Below are 24,747 nucleotides of genomic sequence, written 5' to 3'. Positions count from 1 at the left end.
TCATGTTGGCTAAACAGTTGGAGAGGATAGTGGTCAAAAAGTTGAGGAGGAAAAACGTCCCAGTCGCACTGACGTAATTTCTGATTTTGATTATGGCTGTTGCAGGGGTTATACGTGGCAGGAGTAGAAACCTGACTGCAATGATCCTGAAAAAAATAAGCATGGATTTGGAAGGTTGAAGGACTGCAGAACATAATGAAAGGTTGGAGGTTAAACAATGGTTTGCAAAGGCTGAGGAACTGAGAGTTTTTCTTTGAAGAGGGGTAAATACAACATTTACATAATGAACATGTGTGTGCTGTCAAAGCTATGAGCAGCCAAAGAACACCAAGAATTGAACATTACAATCCTCTCAGGTATGAATGGAAAGCAGGCATTTAGGATTGCCACCTGCCTGGATGGTCAAGATTTGGATGGGCTATCCTGGAAAACATTGGAAATGTAAATCAGATATAAAAGAAAAAGTTCTACCTCACTCTTACTTTTGTATCTTAGGTTGTGTAGGTGTTGTTATTTGGACTTTCAATCAACTTTCATCAAGCAGGAAAGAGAATTTCAAAACTTAACATGAACTCACCATGTTTCTTTCATTTCCAAGAAATAGGCGAAGTCGACGGAAGTGAAAACTTTATTATGACAACCAGGAAAATAGCAGATACAAGTAAAGTGCATCCTTCAAAAGAGACAATGGCCCTATTTTACCATTTTAATTCTAAGTGCTGGGAGTGTTTCAAATCCAACTTTTAGACCCGTTCTCAGGCACCCCATGTGCACTCTGCCTGAAAAAATATCAGCGATTCTGAATCGAGCTGCACAAGCCTGTGAGTGGGGCTTATTGCGCCCGAAACACTGCTGCTCCAATCAGTGCCTCCAACAGCGCATGCATAGTAAAGAAAAATAGAAAAACGATCCCCTGCCACATGGCGCCCAAGCCGGATAATGCCTCCCCAGCCCCCATGGACATTGCCCCACCCCCACAATATAATTTACCCCCTTATCTCCCCACCTCCCCACTACCCAGACCGATCACACGCAGAATGGCAGCGGAACCCCCCTTGCCCTCGCCAACAGAGAGCCATCTGACCTACCTTACCACCCTCCCCCACCAGGAAACCATCTGATCCGCCTTACCCCCCTCTACCCCACCAGAGAGCCATCCGACTCGCCTTCCCCGCCCCCCCTCCAGCCCACCATCAATCTGAGTTAGAGCCACCGGAAGCTCTGAACTTACCTCCTCAGAAGCTGGAGCACCCGAATCAAACCTTTGCAGACCAGTTTCACACTGAAACTGGTAAAGCGGGAAGTGCCGGTAAGTTTGGGCATCCAGCCCATTAAGTCAATTTAACGGTGGCCATTTTCGGCCATTGGTAAAGGGGGAACAGGCACGGAGGCAAGTCCAATCATGCTACTTGCCTCACGCCAACTATACCAAGTTTTCACACCCATAAACAGCCACAACTTGATGATAAAATTGAGCCCTATGAGTACATTTGTAAATATAGCTATACAGAGTAAGAGATTGTTTTTCCAACTGAATTTCAATTTTAACGTGTATAGCATAAGTCGCAGGTCACTCACAAGAACAAACATTTATGTTTCTGTTCACATAACTTGGGCATCAAGATTGTAATATTCTCAAATAGGCCCTAATACATTTGGTCAGCTACATAGTACTCTGGAGAGTGGCTGCAGGTGTCAGAAGGTGGAGTTTCTGTTCTTCTTTCTTGGTATGCTGGATATCCCGGGTTGAAATAACAAAGTGGCTTTCTAGGTTATTTCAAAGGTCATTAAGGGTCAACCATGTTTATGAGGTAATAATGGTAGGTTCTCTTTCTCAAAAGGATATCAGTGAGCCAGTTGGGTTTTTACTATACTGTCAGTTTCACAAACACTTTTACCAATCCCAGCTTCTTTCTTTAAAATATAAACCAAATTCAAATTTCCAATGGCATTGGTAGGATTTAGAGTCTCATTCTGTGGATTATTACTCCAGGCCTTAGAATACCTGGTCCAATTACATAACCAACACACTAAACGTACCCAGATTCCAGACCGAGACGTTTTGTTCTGGAACACATAAAGTATTAGTACATGTGGTGTAGGAAATCAAAACATTAAAATGTCCACATGATACCTGGGCTAGAAGGATTACACCCAAGACTCCAAAGCAAATGAGTGAAAGTTCCATAAACACTGATGGGAGCTCCAGAAAAACTGGCGCAGTAGCTCAGCAAGGAAGCAAAGATTTGAATAGCAAATATTCTGTCCGGTGATAATAGGTACTGAGTTATAAACCTGGAAGTTATCGATGAGTCAACCCAATAGCTGTAAAGTCAAATTCTCTTCCTGCACCTAGTGGTGTACAAAAGCATACTTTTGTCTGTTTCCATAGCTAGTAATTCCCAGAACAGGTTTGTCGCAATAGCTGTAAATGGGAAAATGCACCATGAAAATTATAATCTTACTATGAAAAATCATCTAAAGATGACAGCGCAATAAGCAATTGTCAAGCAGGGATTTAAAACTAGTAAGTTGAGCCTTTGTAACACTCTAGAATTCTTTGAAACTAGTGGATGAAGGCTATCTGGTAAATGTTTCTTTTTACTGGTGAGGTCACATTTAGAATACTGTATCCAGTTTTAGGCATCTTGTTTTAGGAAAGCTGCCTTTGCTCCGGAGTTTGTACAGAAGGAATTAAGAATCCCTTCTACATCAGCTTATAAGAACAGAATGGAATTACTGCATTGTCTTGATTAAAAAAAAAGTCTAATAGGAGATCACATACAGAGGAGTTCAAAATTATGAGTTTGATAAAGTTCATTGGGAAAATCTGTTTCCATTGGTATATGAGTTAGTAACCAAAGAACATTGGGAAAAACTATTTCCATTGGTGTACAAGTCAGTAACTGAAGAGCATTAAGTTAGAAACATTAAAAGAAAGAGTGGCTAAGAGAAATTTCTTAATGAAGCTCCAGCCAAAGCAGTCCATTGGTTAAAAATGTGTTTTTCCCTTCTTCCTGTAGTCCAATCTCAGAAGTGATGATGGGGCAGTATCCATGTCACTGCGAATAGGATTATTAGGTCTCTATCAAAGACAAAATAACTAATTGCTTAACTTTCTCTGCCATCCTCACAAACAAACACAAGATGCGACAATAGACCTTTATTGTATCAGTTTGAAATAGACTCAGCATTGTGACATTATACAAATTTTCTCATCTAATTTAACTCGCATCTTTAATTAACTTGCTGGCCTTTTGCTTCAAACCTGTGTAAACTTAAAATGCAATCCCAAATCCATCCAGTAAAAAAGATTGAAGTACAGTGGTGAGAATGAATTAGATTTGCTATGCCTATATCCAGAGGTTTCTGTACTGGACCCTTTGCTGATCACTTTATTCATAGTGTGGAGGAAAGAATTCCTTGTACAAAATATATTTTGCTGATGGCATCAAGCTTTGTACTCAGGTGACAAATGTAGGAAAGACAAAAATATGAAAAAGGGGTTGTATCATTAAACAAGTGGATAATGTGGATAATTCTAAAATATGAAACGGCAAACGTTTGCGTGAATTACTTCACGCACATTAAAAAACCTGGCTTTGTTTTGGAGAATGTTCAATTGAGATTAGTGAAATGCAGAATTCAAGAAAACAATTGAAAACAACTACGCAACTCATAATTCTAAATGTTAGGAAGGAAGCTATTTGCGCAGAGTAACTTCATTTACCAGAATGTCTCAGTCACTGTTCACTATCCTGCAGTAATGATGGAAGAGTGGAGTCACAGCAATATTCCTCATTCATGAAATCATGCCAGAGCTTTGGCCAAATGTCTGCTTTCAGGTTGCTGCTAAGCAGTGGATCCAAAGCAGAGCAAGGAGTCAGCAACAGTGCAGCCGTGCAGCTGGTATTAGGATGGAACTGGTACTTGATTAGATCAAAATGTAACAATCAGACCACAATTATATTGCAGGCTACATACAATCTCTGGCTAGGTTAAAACATGCATATTATGCTGTCATTCAACATCTCACAAGTGCATGAATACTACTTAAATTTTATTCTCATGCAGTCATTTTATAAATAGTGCTGTGCACAGTGCTGCTGTGAATCAAAAGCAGTATGAGAATATCTCCTCAATTTTACATCCAAGTTGTGTCCCACTATTTATTCCATTGCACAGCACTTTCAGTTTCATAGAATCATAGAATCATAGAACCCTACAGTACAGAAATAGGCCATTCAGCCCATCGAGTCTGCACTGACCACAATCCCACCCAGGCCCTACCCCCATATCCCTACATATTTACCCACTAACCCTCTAACCTACACATCTCAGGACACTAAAGGCAATTTTAGCATGGTCAATCAACCTGACCCGCACATCTTTGGACTGTGGGAGGAAAACGGAGCACCTGGAGGAAACCCATGCAGACACGAGGAGAATGTGCAAACTCCACAGACAGTAACCCAAGCCAGGAATTGAACCCAGGTCCCTGGAGGTGTGAAGCAGCAGTGTTAACCACTGTGCTACTGTGCTGCCCCAAACTGATGATCAATTCTTGTCCATACATTTGAATTTATCCACACAATACATATGTATTGATTACAACTTCAATGGATGTTAAGTGCTATTGTAATCTTCACACATTCCAGTTATACCTAAAGTATCATGAGCCATAATCAATATTTCAAGACAGTTCAGTCCACTTACTTATGAAAGAGAGATTGATAGATGCAAGTTTATCCCTTGCCCAAATAATTGTACATTTTCTTTAATATGGAACAAATCATTACTTTACAAATAAGACATTTGTAAATCCCGATTATGTTCAATCTGCCATTTACAATTACATGTTCAAATTTATTAACTACTTTAATATTTCCCATCAAGCACCAACCAAGTCTTGGTACCTTGTTAGCAATGTATTTTCTCGATTGTAAGAGCTGCACATGATGTTGTCCAAGAAACATAATCAAAACTTATAAAGAATTACTGAACTTTGATAATTTCCTCTCAACCTAGCAAACTTTTGGGTATTGTTTTTAACCTTGAACACTTCTCAGCATTTTTGATGTTATTCTTGATTTTTGTCCATTTTAATTTTTGGGCCAGTGATTTCCTCAGAGCTCTTCTGCCCCTTCCAACACTGTAAATTGGCAGAAACCTCTGTTACACACTATGTTATTGCAATAGAATGAGAACATCTCCAAGGAAATTCCAGATCTCTGTCTCTTACAAAGGGAGAGACTCTAAGGGCAGAATTTTCTGGCCTCGCTCGCTCCAAGACCAGAAAGTCCCACCCAGGGTCAATAAACCTTTGCATGGTCCTGTCCCACCCAATATAATTCCTATGGCAGGCAGGACTGGATAATTCCATCCTTACTAATCTGCCTCCCTCTCTCTCAATAATAGTTTGAATATTTCTAGTTATTCTTCTTCAATCAACTATTTCCCTTTTTTCACTCATCGATCTCTTTTTCTCCAACTATCTATGTTTGCCTCTATCTCATCTCAATTTCTGCATTCCTATATTACTCCATCCCTATCAATTCCTGTCTGCTTCTGTCTCTCTATTGATCCTGATCTGTCTGTGTCCCTTCGCTAGCTATCCCCGCATGACACTTGTGCTAATTGTTAGTTTATATTTATTAAGGTTATGCAAATTATAATGAAGTTGCTTAGCAAAAGATGCCATTACAAAGGAATTTTATAATGGGCTTGGGTCAGTGCCAAAATTATATTTTAGTTTTATTTTGTGACTTACTGGTTATTGTCCTATTTTGTTTGTCTGTAAAATAAATCAATTAGTTTCTGTTCGCTGACATGGAATATTTTAGATTATATGTTCAGCATCAGATTCATATATGATCCTCTAATAGGATTGGTATGCAAAAATGCAGTAACTCTGTACATTGTCTCTTTAAAATAATGCACCTTTTCAGTGAAAATATTCCCCTGCTAAAACAAAGTAAATTTCTTTTAATTACCAAACAAAGGTCAATATAGAAGACTGTACTTTTACTGGACAGCACTCTCAATTCTAAGTCAGAAGATTGTGGGTTCAAGACCTACTCCAGACATTGCAGCATATAATTTAGTTAGTGCAGTGAAGCACTAAGGTTTGCTGCATTGCCAAAGATGCAGGGCACAATCTTATCTCCTTGCTGCATCTGTCAATCAGTGAAGCAAGCTGGGAAAATTGGATGCGAGGCACAAAATCCAATTCACATGGCACAAAATGGTTTGCTACCTTCCCGCACCCTTTTGAACGGCGCCAACTACTTCATGCCCAGGAGGAGTGCGAAATTTGTTCACGAGATTGACTCGATTTCAATATCATTAGCGAGCTCGGCATGGCTGCTTTCCCCTCCCAGATGCTTCCCATCTCTCTGGCAAGATGTTGTGCCGGGCGTAAAACACAACTGGTTTCCAACAGTAGAGATAAGGCGCCATGGCCACACCAGGGAGATCGGAGGCCACTAAAGTCTTCAGGTGGTCAGGGGCATGGCCAGGTAGTGCCTGCCAGGCACACTGGCAGTGTCAACCGGGCATGCCAGTTGCGCACTGTAAGTGAGCCAGGAGCAGTGCCATGGGGCTGGGGCTTGCATGGGGGATATGACAGGAAGGGCTATGACAGGAGGAGAGGGTCATGCAGGGGGGTGTTGTGCAGGTTGGACTGCAAAGGGGGTCATGACAAGGGAAGTTATGTTGGAGATCCACCAGCAGATCCATCAGGAAGCCCCTGATGCCCTGATGTTGGCAAGCTGTGTCAGTGTTGGGTGGGGGGAGGGGAAAGAACTTGCCACTAATGATGTAATGACGAGGTGGGGGAGGATCCGGTGTTGAGGGGGCGGCGGGGGGGAGGGGGGGGTGGCGGAGGTGGGGTGGTAGTAGGAGCCTCCAAGTTCAGCAGCAAATCAGGGCATCCTAGCAAAATGGTGCCCAAGCACTCTGAGATGCATCAGATCAAGGTCTTGTTTACCCTTTCAAGCAGACGCAAGAATCCAATGATTTCAGAAAAGGGCAGAGGAGTTCTTGCCAGTGCCCTGGTCAATATTTATCCCCAAACCAACATCACAAAGAATTTATCTTATTGTAATTACACTGCTATTTGTGGGACTTAGCTGTGCATAAATTGGCTAACACGTTTCAACAGTGATAGCATTTCAAAAATACTTTGATCCAATCTCAGGACATCCCAACAGGTCTCACAGATCTCTCTGCGATACTTCACTCAGCCTTAATCCTCAATCAAACCAACACTGCCTCTTCCCCTTGGGAACACCTCGAACATTTCTCTATGTTCATCAAAAGCATCACAACTCTTAATTAATAAAGTATCTTGTCACTGCCCAGAACAGCATCTAAGATTCCCTCAGTAGCAGCACTCATTGTGTTAAAACCCTTAGTTGGTTTAATTGTAATCACATCATCATTATAACAATCCATACAGTTAAGTTCTTCTTACGGTTAACTGATCAAAACTGTGGTATAAATAGTAAACACAGCACCTTTGTTTAGAGTTTTAAACATCCGTCTTTCCACCCAACAGACAAATTCATTTCTTGCTCAGTGTTTAATCGTCAAGTTATTAGCATCTAAACAATAAGCAGGTACTAGGATTCATGGTCACTTCAGAAAGAATATTCCTACTCTTCAGATTTTCTCTTTTTTTAGATTACTTATTTTTTATTAAAGAATTATTCCATTAACACCCAGAATAAAAGAAATTATACTTCAAAACAATCTACATCTTGAGTTAGTTTCATTATGTAGTTTCAACACATTGTTGGAATGGTTCAGTAACTGAACAGCAAGTTCACATTTGACAACGTTGAGAAGATCAACAGGAGATAATAAAAAAAATTTGAATTGTTAACAAAGCAACGCACCCACTAACTGATTTTAAACTCGTCACACCTATGTACACAACATTTAACTTTGCTCCAAAGCAGTGCAGATTTCAACATCTGTCTTTCCATAGTCTGGAGTCAATCACCTCAGGCTGTTTCCTAATTATATGATTTGAAGTACAGAAACTCAGATCTGCTGACATTCACAAATACGTTAACAGAAAAATGCGAAATAGGTGTGTTTGTAATATGATCCTTAACGCAAGATAAGCAGCACCCATTGTCGGTCTTAGGTCATGAAAACAATACAATGCACATACAGTTAAACCCCAGCACAACTAGTTTGTCAAGTACTGGGATCAGGATGAGATTTTTGTCACAGCATTTAAAAATAGCCAATTAGCATACCTAGGCACTGTTAAAATAATAGTGTCTCAGCTACAGCCAGCAATGCACAAATAGAAGCTAAAAGGTTTCTACTTATTTCCTGCATTGTGGTGATCTGAGTGTGCACATTAGACTGGGCTAATTTTAGGAATGTGCAGTTGATATACTCACACTGGTCACCTTCACACCGTGTCCTAAACCCTCTGCTATTGGCAGGAACCCAAAGGGTGGAGGATAGTTACAGGTGCATACAGTCATATTAAATTAACCATTGAAATACTAGAAAAAAAGTACATGGCACGTCACAGCCCATTTCAGAGTTCATTAATCAAGTAGTCAAAACTTTCCAAGTCGAAATGCATTTCAAAATTATTTTTGTCTATCCTCCAAATAACTATTAAGGTGACTAAAGCTTTTAAAGCCCCTTTTGGTTCATGTATATAATGCTGAATACTGCTGTCAGTATACAGTGCTAGCAATAGATTCTGCTTGGGTCTAGTAACCCCTTAGGAGAAAAAGTACAGGGGCGGTGGCGGGCGGTGGGGGGGGGGGGGGTGCAATTCTCCCAAAAATATTCTAAGTGTCGAATTCATGTGAAAACTGGAGTAAATTCCGCTTTATTTTTAAGCAGGATTTTCAAAATGAATCTCCCACACTCTGTGTGATTCACACGAAGAATCTGTGGGTGGGACCTATTCCCACTGGAGAGGCCGTGTACAATATCGGCACACGTACACTGATCCTACTCTGCCAGCCTCCCGATCACTGGCCAGCCCCACAACCCCAGCATTGCTACCCCTCCAACCACCGACCCCCCCCCATGGCCTGTATACTAGCCCCTCCGAATATGTCCAAGTCAGACTCGCCCCACCCAGGCTCAATTCCACCCCACCCCTCCCACTAGTCCCAATCTCCCAATCCCAACCACACCCATTCCCTACTGGCAGCCCTGACCTCCAACCTCCCCCCTCCCCTGGCAGGCTGACCTCCCACCCGGATGCCCAGCCTGACCAATGGTCTCCCTCCTTCTGTCACTGATTTCTCTACAGAGTGGCAGCAGGACAGCTGACCCCCTCCAATCGCCCTTCCAGAGGATCAGGTCCCAAGGCCTCACCTCTATTAGGCCCATTCCCCTTGGCACTGTTCGAAGCCTGGTGGAAGTGCAAAGATATCCCCTGGATATTGCCACATTACTCCTTGGGCAGTGCCAGAGGGACAGGTTGGCACTACCAACCTGGCAATACCAGAGGCACCCCCTTGCCCCCGACCCTCTTGGGGGGGCCTCAATGACCTCCCTTCACTCCAACAGTGTTGAGCCACCAGCTCATTGCATTGGGAAGCTGTTGTAAACCTGTTGGAATGAAATGCTCCTGGCGGGGGACAGAGAGGCTCGCAGGCCTGGAGATTTCAGTCCCAGCCCACTAATGGGAATCAAGTTGTATGTAAATGAGAATTTACATAATTTATACAGCTCGGTGCCAGAAATCGGCACGGGGCTGATGGCACCGGGAATCCAGCGAGCAGAGACTCACAGAGGCTGTGGCACCCAGCGGGAAGCCCACTAAATTGCCGAGCACAGCAGGCTGGGAAAATCATCCCTTTTTTTTAATCCGACCAATACCAGTTACTAAAATCATGTTTGTGGCCTCTAAAAGGTTCTTTAGGTTTAGTACATTGGTACATGCACTGGAATCTTACTGCCCCACCTGTACAGGAATCGAAGCAGGCAAGGGGTGGACAGTGGGTGAGAGAGATTTTACAGTTTCACAGCAAGCAAAGCTATAAAATCCAATTATGCAACTGAGTGAACCCAGAAGCTTTCACTCCCACCCATATGTAAATGGAAAGTGGAAATTCGCTGGAATATTTGCAGAAATTAGATACTCAGCTATAACTCCCCATTTATCACTGAGGAATTTTTCTTTCCCACAAATTCTTTCCCAGTTAGGAATAGGAATAGGTCCTTCAGCACTCAAGCCTATTCCAGCATCAACACAGATCTCATCAGCTTTTAAATTCTCAATTGATCCAGTTTCAACAGCAAGTTTAGAGATTCCCACTATCTTTTGAGTGAAGAAGCGCTTTAATGACATGAACCCTAAAAGTTAAAGTTTATTTATTTGTCACAAGTAGGCTTACATTAACATTGCAATGAAGTTACTGTGAAAATCCCCTAGTCGCCACACTCTGGTGTTTGGGTACACTGAGGGAGAATTTAGCTTGGCCAATGCAGCTAACCAGCATGTCTTTCGGACTGTGGGAGGAAACCAGAGCATCTGGAGGAAACCCATGCAGACATGGGGAGAACATGCATATTCCACACAGACAATGACCTAAGCTGGGAAGCAGCAGTGCTAACCGCTGTGCCACCACCAACAGCCTAGCTCTACTTTTAACATATACCTAGTCTTGGACATACACACTAAAAGTAATAAGGTGGATAGAGTGAGCTATCAAATCCTTTAATCATCTTAAGCACCTCAAATAGATCACTCCTTAATTTTTTACACTCAAAGGAATATAAACCCAGTTAGCCAGCATGGCACTCGAGTCTGAAAATGCTGCAATTTCCAAGATGCCTTAGTGACCCTAGCATCCCATGGTTTTTAAAGCTGGCACACCAACATTCTGTGTTATTTCCTTATGAAGACTAATTTGTATAAAAAGAGTTCATTACAGCGTAGCACAGAGATTAAGGAGTGATCTAATGAGGTGCTTAAAATGATTAAAAACATTAATAGGTGAGATTGGAATTAACTATTTCCTCTGGTGGAAGAATCCAGGAAAAGATATAACCTAAATTATAAGAAGTAGCATTTTTAATGAAAGGATAAACTTTAAATACTGGTCTTCATTAATATTCATACGTCAGCTTCTCCCCCACAGGTCAAGATTTTGCCAGTGTTCAGTTGGATTGTTTAGGGAAACGATGGATGCCAGGTCTGGAAATGTAGTTCTTTCCATTCTCCATAAACATGTCTCTGGCAGCTCAGTTGGTTAGACATTGGTCTCAGGGCCAGTAAATCCAGGGTTCAAATCCCAGCAGATTCCACCAGCTAGATTCACAGGCAAATAACTAAGCACTGTATTTTACGATACATCAAAATCCTCCACACTGTCCTGCTACTGCCCTGCTGGGAATCATCTGCCACCATTAGACATTTACATTAAAAGGAGATAACTTCTCACTAGACAATCAAAAGGCAACACGAATGTGGTCCATAAAGATGCTCATGGGCAAAACCATTTCACCCTATTGACTAAAAATGATAGTGAAGAAGAAAACAGACAAACAAAAGGCAAAATAAGTAGATGCAGAACAAACAATACTTGAACAGTGAAGTACCACACCTCATTAGTTCCTGCCCAAATATGTAATATACTTCTTACTGTGGGGTTTGTTGCTGGTTTTCTAAACGATATACACATTTAAAATTATACATACCTTTCTCAAAACAGTAGTGAAAATATGTTTTTATTTTTCTAAATACAATGTGTAATATCAAATGTACATTAATGGAATTTACTTCTTAAAGATTACTAATGGAGTACTTCAAACAAAATTTGGAAATACAATGTCTATTTTGTTGATACATTGTGGACTCGATGGAAGAGGGTCAAAATTGTAATATCTTTAATTGACTTTACTTGCTTTAGAATGATATTAGATATTATTAAAGTGATCAGCTACATTTTTATGGATGAGAGACAAACTATTTTCTAAGTTAGTTCTATATTTAAAGATCTTTAAAAAGGATTGTTTGAATGTCAGCATGGTTCAGCCATGAGTCACAATGTTCTGAGTTCAAGTCCCACTCCAGGGCTTAAGCACATAAAGGCTGACATTTCACTCAGTGAAGTATTGGTGGAGTGCTGCACTGTCTAGAGGTGCCACCTTTCAGATGAAACATTAAACTAAGACCCTGATGTGAAAGATCCCCAGTATTATTTCAAAGATGATCATCAGAGTTACCTCTGTTATCCTGGCATCAAACAAAATGCCCTTTTAAATTTGACAAATGCAGGTGTTTAAATATTACAACACAACTATCAGAAGTTCTTTGAGATTCTATAATAGGATGAAACTTATGATACTGGTCCCAAAGATTTATCCTTTACAGTTGTCTTTAAGTGGTTAGATTGACCAAAAAGCTAAAGTGTGAAAGAAATACATTCAAGATGACGCATTTCTTGTAGTTTCCAGGCAACTGTATAATAAATCATAGGGCAAGCTTAGTACATTGCCAGCTCAGCCATTTAAAGTGCAGTGACACTGAGGCAAGCATACAATTGTGAACAAAGTCAGACGGCATTAGTAACACACAAGCAAGATCTGATTACAATCATGTCAGTCAAATATATCTGTAGGCAGCAATCACAGCACACTCAATATAATATCTTATTGCTTGATGTAGTCTACCAGTATTTTGTGATAGAATCAAAAATCTTTTGCCAAATAAAACACCCCCAGTGGCATAACCAGGATCAGGACTTCTCTGCATTGGCGATTTGTGGGCAAAATTCTACATCATAGCATTATAAAAACAGAATGCTCAAAAGGCATCAATACAGATCCTCTACACCACATTGCAGCTTTCTAACTACAAGACTTTCAAAAATAAAGAAATAACGAAGTGTAAAAATATCTATTTTAGACAAAAAATGAAGTAGTCCTTGAATATGCCCTCCAGGAAATTAAAACAAAACACAGGAGGTTTTCAAAGATTTCATGTGACGTTAATTTTCCTCCTGCTTCATGATTGAACATCTGACTTGTGCTTCCTGAGCAGGACTCCCTGTCCAGGGCTTTGGTTCATTACAGTAATTCCCACTCTTAGCAACACACATTGTACTCAGTATGACTTCACCTTTAATAATTGGTCTCACAAGGACCCAAAAATGTCACAATGTTGCCAGAGGCTTCCAGGTGTGATGAACTAACAAAAATAACAATCTTTTCCATTATGCTTTTAATTACAATGGGTCTGATTGCAATCCAACTGAAACCTTTCAATCCAAACCATCATATTTATGAAACAACTAGCATATAAAAATATGTGCAACTTATTTGGATTCAGGATTGCAAGTGCTTTGTTGATTTACCAACTAATTGCCCCCACCATCACACTCCCATCCCAGCGTCAGTACCTTGCTTCGTTTTTGTAAACTTGTACCCCCCAGTAACGCAGGGCTCTGTTCAAAGCAAACAAATCCCAGATTCCTGCCAGTGTTCCCCTGTAACCAATCTGATTTGCACGATAGCAACACAAATAATTCTCCCCAATCCACACATCACTCCTGACTGACCTCCAGAATTTTGTACCCAGAGAATTACAAACACAGAGCCTTACCAACCATTTCACAATTTAATATATTTGTAGACTGTACTATGCAGATGATCCTAAAACGTTCAACTAAAATAACATTTACCTCTTTAGCATCACAGTACCCTTCCAGTAGAAGTAAGATAACAACACTATTTTCACAACTTGCAAGCTACCAAACACGTTGTTAAAAAAATACTTTTTCAATGTTGAGTGAAAGAACACAATCAACAATATGGCAGAGAGGATGCAATTCCAAAAAGTCTGACACTTCTTGCAGCTACATTGTAGATTTTAAAATTTCAATGTCTAGTTATCAATTCCAGCAGGTTTCTAGATTAATAAGGTATGACAAGATCAACACTGGCATATCAGCCATACTGTAATTTTTTTAAAAAATCATTCATGGGCTGGGGGCTCCACTGGCTAGGCCAGCATTTATTACCCATGCTTAATTGCCCTTGAGAAGGTGGTGGTGAACAGCCTTCTTGAATCACTGGTGTAGTTACATCCGGTGCTGTTAGGAAGGGAGTGCCAGGATCTTAACCCATGCCCAGTCAGGATGGTGAGTGCCTTGGAAGGGAACTTCCAGATGGTGATGATCTGAGATATCTGTTGCCTTGTCCTTCTAGTTGGTCATGGTTGTGGGCTTGTAAGGTGCTGTTTAAGAAGCCTTGGTCAGTCTCTGCAATGCATTTGGCACAGCACAATACCACAGTGGTTAGTACTGCTGCCTCACAGCACCAGGAACCTGGGTTCAATTCCAAACGCTGTCTGTGTGGAGTTTGCACATTCTCCCTGTGTTGGCATGGGTTTCCTCTAAGTGCTCCGATTTCCTCCTGGAGTACAAGGATGTGCAGGTCAGGTTAAGCGACCATGCTAAATTGACCATAGTGTCAGGGAATTAGTGGGTAAATAGGGGGAGTTACGGGAATAGTTCCTGGGTGGGATTGTGATCGGTGTAGACTGTAGGGATTCTATGATTCATCTTGCAGATGGTACTCACTGCTGCTACTGTGCATCAGTGGTGAAGAGCGCCTTGAGAAAGAATTTTCACTTAATTATTGATCAACAGCTACAAAAAAAAGACGAGACATTGCACAGTTATGATCCTAAGTTTCTAAAAAAAGTTGCTCTATTTGTCAAACAAACAAGTACAGCAAAAGATACTAGGTCTTTACTTAAACCAATTACTTTTCGTCTGTGAATGAAATAAATGGATATATTAGCACTTGATTGTTGCATTTCAGTAAAGTTAAGGGGGTCAATATTACTTTGTTTAAAAAATGTGCTTTAATAACATTTATCTATTTACTGAATTGCGTATAAAACTGGGAGAGGAGCTATCTTAAATTACGTAAGAATTGTTCCATGTTTTAAAAGAAAACAAGTAAAATAATGGGATATGTTTGATTATTAAGATACGTGCATAACTAATCAAATATTTCACAATTAAGAATACATAACAGTAGCAATGTTAATATTTAAACATTTGGACTATTAAAATAGTTCAAATTTTCAAAATTAAAATAGTCCAAATTGAAAATTAAATCTGAGTTCAAGATCAGAAATATTAAGTTAACAATGAATTTATCTGGACTGCCTTTGTCAAACAAATGCTTCTCTTAATGATCAGGTTAATAGCCAAAAGCTTCAAAGGCACATCAGCTTTTGCTTTTGCTATTCTAATTATGCTTCAGCCAAGAAACGGTATGAGGCACAAAAAGGAAGAAAGTAAATACTTCCATTAACAAACAGAGAGCTCAGACAGGGTGCTGCTTCCAATTCTAGACACCACATTTAAGAAGGATTTCCAAGGACTTGAGGAGGTTGCAGAAGGAATTTGCAAAAATGGTACTGGGGATGGGGGAACAATATCATCACCATGTTTGCAATAGCTGAATTAAATCATCAGGAGTATAACTGTAAAATCTTCCAATATCAAATTTGGTATATGAAAGACAATGTGGTTGAAGCAAAGATATCACCTGAAGCATTCCCTCAAAACCTTTGAGATCATATTTTAGTCAGGTTCTGATTTGATTAAATAAAATTAACATGTACAAGGACAGAACCATTCAAAAACCCAAATTCACGGCTATATTTATCCCTTTATAAATCATGGATTAATCACCTATACATACTAGAAACAGAAATCAGAACCATGGCAGTAAGTGCAATCAACTTTACTCTCATTTGTGTAGGATAGGTCTACAAGCAAATGGAAGAGATGCTACCACAAAAAAGCTGCATGAACTCATTGTAAGGAGAATTACCCTCTCTGTCATTTCACAATGCCATTCCCATTGATCAGATTTCAACACCTCTGCAAGGTGATACATCTAAGATTCAGACACCACCTGACGTTAATTGTCCTTGCATCTATCAGACTTATTCTGCAAGGTTGCTGCAAGTAACATTTACCGAAATAAGTAACTTTATCTCACTCTACGGATGTGAAGAGAGATTACAGGAGGGTGCAGGAACTTTAGAATTCCATGATCTACCTTGTGTTCTGTTGCACATGCCTTCCTTTTCTCTGACATCAATGCAGCAGATCCCATTGACAAATTGACTAATACCAACAAAGAAAACCTGAAGGCAAAAATTAACAACTGGAACAAGATTCATGAACACCTTAGTGTCACGAGAAAAAAATCACCCAGAAAACACTAATTTTTAACATTCTTAAGGCACTCCTGCCCAAAAATCTAGCCAAGGCCCCCTTCTCAATAGGTTTCTGAGCATGATGGGAACTTTGCATCTAGGAAATAGAGCAGTGTGCTTCACCATCCCCTTACAGTATAGCAAAGAAACTCCTGTTGTATTAAGAGAGGATTTTCAAAGGTCTGCCACAAGTTCCAACTGGAAAATGAGCAAGGACAAGCTTAATTGGAAATCCAACAGGAATTAACTTTGTTAATTTTGTTGCCCGGCACGCCTCATCAAAATCAGAGAGCACTGGCTAAGAAAACTGGTCTGTGAAGCTCTGAAGCACTCCTAATCATGTAAGACTACTCAAGTTATAAATCAGTTTAATTGAAAGTTATGTGGCCAACTGTAGACAAGACCATCCCATGCACAATTTGTTATATTGCTCCATTATATGTAAAGAGTGAGGAACTCATTGGTATGTGAATACATAATCCAAGTGTCACATTTGTTGCTGCACTGAGGTCGTGTGCTGAGTAACAATTTATCAGTTTATCAGCCCACCAGCCACTTGGAAAGTTCAAAGAAGCTCCAGTATTTTGAGTTAAGATGTGATTATTTCTAATTTATGGAAACGAGGTGACATAACCTGCTGTTATCTGTGAGTAGAAACCCAAACATTTTTAACTTAATGCTGAATTAGATTAAAAAATCAGCCCAAATTAGCTTTTCTCTCTGACATTGAATGAACAGTGCAAAAACACTAATTACACTAATAAATACTAGGCCATGATGAATTCGGAGGCTGATGAGGGGTATCTGGGAAGTTCAAACAAAAAGTATCACAATTCAGTAGCTTACTGAAGAGAAAAATGTTAGCTACATTCTTTTGTGGGCAGGAGAGAAATGCTTAAAATATACTTAATAATTGGGAGCTGAGTGAATATAATAGCACAAACCCAAAAGCGTTTGAAAAATTCAGCAAAATGTCCAGCTGAAGTCAAATCATTAGGTCCACCAATATGAATTTCAAGGTCTGAGACAGAAATCAGGTGAGCCTGCGGACAATTTCATGACAAGACTGAAAGAAGGATCAAGGCAGTAGATGCATAGGAACACTAGTACATGCAAGTTCTCCACCAAGTCACATCTGACCCTGATTTTGAACTATATGGCTGTTTCTTTATGGCTGCTGGGTCAAAGTCATGGATCTCCCTTCCCAACAGCACAGTGGATGTTCCTGCAACACATGAATTGTAGTGGTTCAAGAAGGTGGCTCACAACCATCTTTTCAAAGGCAATTTGGGATGAGCAATAAATGCCGGTCTAGCCAGTGACACCCACATCTTATGAATGAATACATTTTTAAAATTACAGACAAAAAATGTAAATTCAAAAACACAGATAAAAGGCTGCTAGATCAGTTCATTTGGAGTTCCACACACATCGAAGTACAAATAGATTTAATTGGAAAGGAATGTCACAGGTGGTAGGCAATGCCAGAGCAATTGAAGCCATGAGTAGACAGATGAACACAGTAAAAAGTCTGACAACGCCAGGTTTCAGTCCAACCAATTTGTTGGACGAAGACATGGAATTGAGTAGCTTTCAGTTAAGGATGATGTAATGAAACAGTGACAATGTACGCATCAGACAAAGAGAAATCTGTGCAAAAGCTGTGGATGGCCACAGAAAGAAAGAAATGTCCCTCACATGGATCAAACTGCTGAGCTTGTGGAAAGTCAAATCACTGGGAAATAGTGAGCAAAACTGAGAAAGAAGATGGTAAACGAGTCATCAAAGAGAGAGTGCAACAGGGAAACGAGAAGCAAAAAAAATCAAGACATCCATACACTGGAAGTTAATGATGAGCTTGAGGACACAATTGACACAAAAACCATATGGAATGGCTTGGGATGACAATTCCCAGAGAAAATAAATTCACATAACCAGATTAGGGAGCAATTGAGAAAAATACCCAAAATCATAAATCTGAAAGCTTGATACTGGAGCATGGAGTAACATCACCACATTCAGACTATACTAAAAGATCTTTCCTGAAAACGTGAAAGAAAATTGTTACCTCAGGAAAGGTGCTCTGAAATTCAGCAATGCCATGCTAAGGGCTCTGGGGGAAAACAGAGATTCAACAGCGAGATACAATACAAATCAGAAGGACACATATAGGGAAAGATGTTGGCTGGAATTTTCTGGCCATTTACGACATCAAAATTCTCTGGTCCCACTGCAATGAATGGAGATTTGGCTGAGCTCCAAATTCTCCATCCTTGCTTGCAGGTAAATATGTAGGGATATGGGCGTAGGGCCTCGGTGGGATTGTGGTCGGTGTGGACTCGATGGGCCAAATGGCTTCTTTCTGCACTGCAGGGTTTCTATGATTCTCCCTGTCTGTGAGGGTTATCTCCGGGTGCTCCGGTTTCTTCCCACAGTCCAAAGATGTGAGGGTTAGGTGGATTGGCCATGCTAAATTGACCGTGGAGACTAGCTAGGGGTTTTGGGGATAGGGCCTGGGTAGGATTGTGGTCGGTGCAGACTCAATGGGCCGCATGGCCTCGTTCTGCACTTAGGATTCTATGATTCTATCCTGCTCTGGCCAGCAAGTATCTTCAGTGTCGCTTCAGCAATGCAAATGTTTGCATATTAAGGCACTGATTACTACAGATTGCTCATTTGTATTTGTTTCCTGCTGTGAAGATTTATCTAGGATATCAATCATCTAGTTCACATTTCTGAAGAATCAAACCTCCATTCTTCATTCTCTAGAATTGCAGCATATTTGATTGTCTTAAAATTAAGACAGGATGCTATTCTCTCTGGGAAACATGTAACATTTTCTGCAAGGGTCATAGATCATTTGCACATTAATAGAATACAGTCACTTTCTATTTAGCAGCAGATTGTTGATAGATCTGTAAATAACTAGACGCACACTGCCAATGATGCCATGTGGCGAGGGGAAGTCATTTATCTATTAAAACCTCCTCTCCTGCTGAAAGATATCTGACAGGCTATACGAGATCAAACAGGCTTTCAGTTATCTCCTTAATGCAATAATGGATGATAGGGAAATTAATTCTTGTAAAGTCCCTTGGTACCTGAAATGACACTGACAAAAATCTTGAGGGCAGTTGTGAGCTGCACTGCCACCAGTAGTGCATGATGAACCACTACAGGGACATCCCTGTTGAATATGAATTTCACCAAACACTGCTGTTCGTAACATGAAGAAATCAACAGGTGTTATCGCAGATCCCTCACTGAGTAATTGGCTGGTTTTCTATGTCCTGGTCATCCTCACCTCCATTGCCTACTGAATCATGCTGTGAGGAGAAAAATCAATTGAACTAACATACCCAGAACATTTGCTAATCTGACCAGTAAAGAGAGCACAAAGCTGCTAGAATTCTCCCTTAAATATAGTATATGGCCTATAAGAGGTGTAAGTTGATGTTTCACTTTCTTAATGTGTCTGTGATACATTAACTTAATGAAAAAATAATAAAGGCAGGCTTATATTATGCAGGCATTCCCCCACTAAAATAATACAAATTAATAAGAGTGTCAAACAAAAAAGTCACCACATCTTCACAGATCATATCATTCAATACGATCAGGATTGAATTGTTCCTCTAAACATACATGTCCATTTGCTAGATTCCATCAGTTGTCCAAGTTTAACAAGATACTTTGAAATATAGTAATGAGATGACAACAGATTAAACAGTAAACTCCTGCATGTTTTATTCATATTCATGCCAATGATCAATACAATTAATTGAATCAATTCAAAGCAGTTACTTGTTCAGTGAAGGGTTGAGTTAATGAACATTTTTAGTAGAACCAACTAGTGCCAGAGACTGCCTACCTCATCAAAGAGATGTAAGCCTGGATTTTCAGCGATTGAGATTGCTCACTGTTGGCCACCAGCAGGATTTTCCAGTCCCACTGGGATCTTCCAGTCCCACCAAAGTTAAAAGCCATTTGCAGTGGCCGCGCCACCAGGAAACCCATCATGGGGGTTACCATCAGCAGAACCAGAAGATCCTACCGCCAGGAAGGGCTGGAAATGCCCACCCATTGTGTTTATTTTTCAACTGTTATCACAACCAATTTAATTTTAACATTAATGGGGTAAAAAAGGAAAAAAATAATTCTGCATTCTATACAAAATGAAAGCACATTACCTTTAATGTAATATTTAGAACTAAGAAATGTTATGTGAAATATAATTCAGAATGATAGTCAACATTTCCCGAAGACAGGGCGCTATTTCTTCAATTCTTAGTTTTATTTCAATAGCTATCTGCTTTCTATTATTCAACCCTATAGTGAGTTCTTTGGTTTGTATAATGCAACCACATTGCGTCCCTCTTAACAGAGTCATAGACCTTTTCAAACATCCACGCAAAACTTTAACTTATGATTTGTCCATTTTCACAATGGATGTACTTATTGCAGTGTATCTTGGTGATCTTTTCAATTGACATTTCATCAATGCCTCTGTTAGCACAAGGATGGAAATAGTGATTTATTGTTTACTAAGAGTACAACATCAGGTAGGATTCAGCATTGAGATCTATTGGGACAGATGACAAAGAGACAGATTTTAAGCAACACCTTAAAGGAGGGGCGAAAGATAGGAGGAGAAGCCGAGGAGGGAAATTTCAGACAGCTGAATGCATAGCACCAACAGAGAGGCAAAATAAATTAGAATGGTGGGATCTCAGAGGAGTTTAAGCTAGAGGTGGTTAAAGAGATAAAAAGGGCAAAGTCACAGAAGGATTCAAACACAAAGATGAAAATTTTAAAGCTAAGGGCCTGGAAACTTAGTAAAGTCGGGTGTGAAGCAATTAGCATGATCCACGCCCGTGTCTACGCAGATGCCCACTTTACCAAGGCCCAAAAATGGCTGCGGTCCAAATCGTGCCCAAAACGGGTGCAACGGCGATTTAAATGCATTTGCATGCATTAAAATGGAATTAAAGGGCTGCCCGCCCAACTTTACCGGCATTATCCCCTTTACCATCATGTTTGCGCATCCAAATTCAGCACAAAACAGACATGCTCGGCAAAGGTTGTTTCAAGTGCTCCAATCTGAAGAGATAAGTTCAGAGCTTCCAATGACTCTCTGACTCAGTTCAGTGATGGAGGTGTGGGGGGGAGAACATAAGAACACAAGAAATAGGAGCAAGAGTAGGCCATCTAGCCCTTTCAGCCTGCCCCGCCATTCAATAAGATCATTGCTGATCTGAAGTGGATCAGTTCCACTTTCCCGCTCTCTCCCCATAACCCTTAATTCTCTTGTCTATCAAAAACCTATCTACCTGTGACTTAAATATATTTAGCGAGGTAGCCTCCACCACTTCAACGGGCAGAGAATTCCAGAGATTCACCACCCTTTGAGTGAAGAAGTTCCTCCTCAACTCCGATCTAAACTGCCCCCCCCTTATCTTAAGGCTGTGCCCTTGAGTCCTGCTATCCTTTCTAAGCGGGAAGAATCTCTCTACCTGTACCCTATCCATCCCCTTCATTATCTTATATGTCTCTATAAGATCCCCCCTCATCCTTCTAAACTCCAACGAGTATAGACCCAGTCTATTTAGTCTCTCTTCATAGTCCAATGCCCTCATCTCCAGTATCAGCCTAGTGAACCTCTTCTGCACTCCCTCCAAGGCCAATATATCCTTCCGCAAGTGCGGCGACCAAAACTGCACACAGTACTCCAGCTGCGGCCTCATCAGTACCCTGTACAGTTGCAGCAAAACTTCCCCACTTTTATATTCTAACCCCCTCGCTATAAAGGCCAACATTCCATTCGCCTTCTTGATCACCTGCTGCACCTGCAGACTGGGTTTTTGTGACTCGTGCACAAGGACCCCCAGGTCCCTCTTCACCGTAGCATGCTGCAGCTTTTCGCCTTTTAAATAATAATCCCTCCTACTATTATTTTTGCCAAAGTGGATAATGTCACACTTGCCAACATTATACTCCATCTGCCGGGTCCTCGCCCACTCGCTTAGCCTATCCAGATCCCTCTGCAATTTGCTTTTCCACTCATCTTCGTGTCATCAGCAAATTTCGTCATCCTACACTCAGCTCCCTCCTCCAGATCATCTATATAAATGGTAAATAGCTGAGGCCCCAGCACCGATCCCTGCGGCATTCCACTAGTCACCAACCGCCAATCAGAATAACACCCACTGATACCAATGGGGAGGAAGCGGGTCAGATCATTCTCTGGTGGGGGGAGGTAGGAGGGTGGCAGGTCATATGTATCTCTGATTGGGAGAGGGAGGCCCAATTGTTCTCTGGTGGAGTGGATGCCAATCATTCTCTGTTGGGGGAGGGAGAGGGTTAGGGAGGCCTGATGATTCTTTGGTGGGGGGATGGGGAGGAAGGCCAGATCATTCTCTGGTGATGGAGGGAGGCCAGATCATTCTCTGGTGATGGAGGGAGGCCAGATCATTCTCTGGCAGAGGTGTGGGGGTGGGAATGGAGGCCAGATCATTCTCTGAGTGGGGGCGGGGAGTCAGGGGGGGTCCGCTGCCACTCTGTGAGTCAGTGGCGGGAATTGAGGCAGAGGGTCGCGATGAGTCTGGACAGCAATAGTGGGTGGATAAGGAGGATAGTTATGTTATAGGGGTGGGGTGATATCTGTTGCTCCCAGGCTGCTTTATCTGCTTTTTGCAACCCAAGAGCAATGTGACAGGGAAGCGTTTTTAATTTTTTTTTCACTGCATGTGCGCAGTTCAAAGCTTCGATCTGAGCTGCAGCATTTCGGGCACGATAAGCACAATTCAGACTCACGATATTTTTTCAGGCTGAGTGCGTGTGGGGGTACCTGAGAACAGTTTTTCAAGTCGGATCTGAATTGCACCCAGATTCAGCACTTAGAATCAAATTTGTAAAACTGGGCCCTAAGTCCTTTTTTTTAATTTTATCTTTGAAATGCTTCCCCATTTTAAGGTTAAAAGCAAACAAAATGTTGTGTTTTTTTAAATCAAGGACTAAACAGTGAATTGATCAGCACTAAATAGTCTGTATTCAATTGCACACATGTTTTGCAGTGTAGCTTTTTATATCTTGAATATACACACCAGTTTAAACATATCTGGATATTAAAAGGGCAGACTGGGAAAGGAGAGTAATCAATTAAATTTCAGAGAAAAGAGGTGGAGGCTTATGGGAAGAGAAAAAAAAAAGATCTGGAACTGCAGAGAATTATGAAGTTACTGTGAAAATCCCTAGTCGCCAATATACTGCACCTGTTTGAGTTCACTGAGGGAGAGTTTAATACGGCTAATGCACCTAACTAACATATCTTTCGGATTGTGGGAGGAAACCAGAGCACCAAAGGAAACCCATGCCGACGGGGAGAACTTACAGTGACTCAAGTCGGAAATCGAACCCAGATTCCTGGCACTGTGAGGCAGCAAAGCCAGTACCATTGCACTGTTGACCCTTGCCCAGTATGTGGGCCATGCAATTTCAGATTAGAGGAACACAGTAAAGGCAAGACTGCAATAATTTCAACATGGTGTGCAACTCTTTCTAGGATAACATTTGTAGAGGCATGTGGGTGCCTCAGTCCAATCCTCAGACTGACAAGAGTGCTGGTCAGAATTATAGCATAGTCATACGAACAGGATGCTTCAGTTTTCACCAAAACCTGAAGCATAACATGACACTTACAAGCACCAATGCATTATGACATATCACATTTCATTTCATAATGACTTAGTTTCACTTTATGACAGTGCTTGTTACTCTCAGCCAGTAAAACCAGTCCAGCATTGACACACACTGCCTTCAAAAATCAGAACTTACTGGTAGAACAAGGATGTAAACTGAACTGTATTAACATGCTCAATACAAAACAGATGAGTAATTTGACAGATTTGTTAATGTTCGTGTACTTGGAAGTCTGGTTTAGTTAAATTCATACAGCTACTCGGGAACTTTCTTGTAAACTTAATTTGCCAAGTGCCTATAACTACTTGGAAAGAATCAGCAATAACCAATATGATGAGGTGAAGCTTTTAGTTGATGAATGATTAACCTCCAATATATTAAACACAATTTCTGATCAGCTTGTTATCAACCTACATATCCATCACCGGCCTTCTAGCAGTTTGCCATGATCAATTACACTTCCAAGTAACAGTATGAACTACATGTTATTTTCTGTCTTCAAAATATGTTTTTCCATAAGCACTGTAATGAGTAAGTCTGAAGTAAAATAGTAAAAGTGGGTGCACTGTGATACGCTCATGTATTACTTTGGTCTGTCAATGCACTCTGCCACAAAAGAGTAGTTTTTAGACCCATCTTAAATTCCCTATCTCTCCTTCTATTCCCAGTAGTTATGGAGGTTGGAACTCTAGTCCCCTACTACTAAAGCTGAATAAAACAAAGATCAGTATAAACAATGCTCAAGATCAGATGATTTCTTGCAGTGTTTCAGAAAGTAACAATAATATACTAATCGTATCGTGTAATTATGT

General features: G+C 40.7%; 1 protein-coding gene across 7 annotated transcripts in view; it reads right to left on the bottom strand.

Moving 5' to 3' along the window:
- Positions 1–24,747, bottom strand: part of LOC145360325 (uncharacterized) — a 319,226-nt gene that overhangs the window by 206,390 nt on the left and 88,089 nt on the right. Inside the window, exon 1 of one of the 7 annotated variants that reach the window (XR_013889694.1) lies at positions 3,731–3,894. The exons of the other annotated variants lie outside the window; for them this stretch is intronic. The gene's annotated coding sequence lies outside the window, so the exon portion shown is untranslated. Of the gene's footprint in view, positions 1–3,730; positions 3,895–24,747 lie in introns of those variants that run through there. 7 annotated transcript variants of the gene reach the window in all.

The sequence above is a fragment of the Carcharhinus amblyrhynchos genome, chromosome 30 (assembly GCF_965287045.1).
Source record: "Carcharhinus amblyrhynchos chromosome 30, sCarAmb.v2.hapA, whole genome shotgun sequence".
NCBI classification, from domain to species: domain Eukaryota; kingdom Metazoa; phylum Chordata; class Chondrichthyes; order Carcharhiniformes; family Carcharhinidae; genus Carcharhinus; species Carcharhinus amblyrhynchos.
This window is presented reverse-complemented; position numbering and strand designations above follow the sequence as displayed.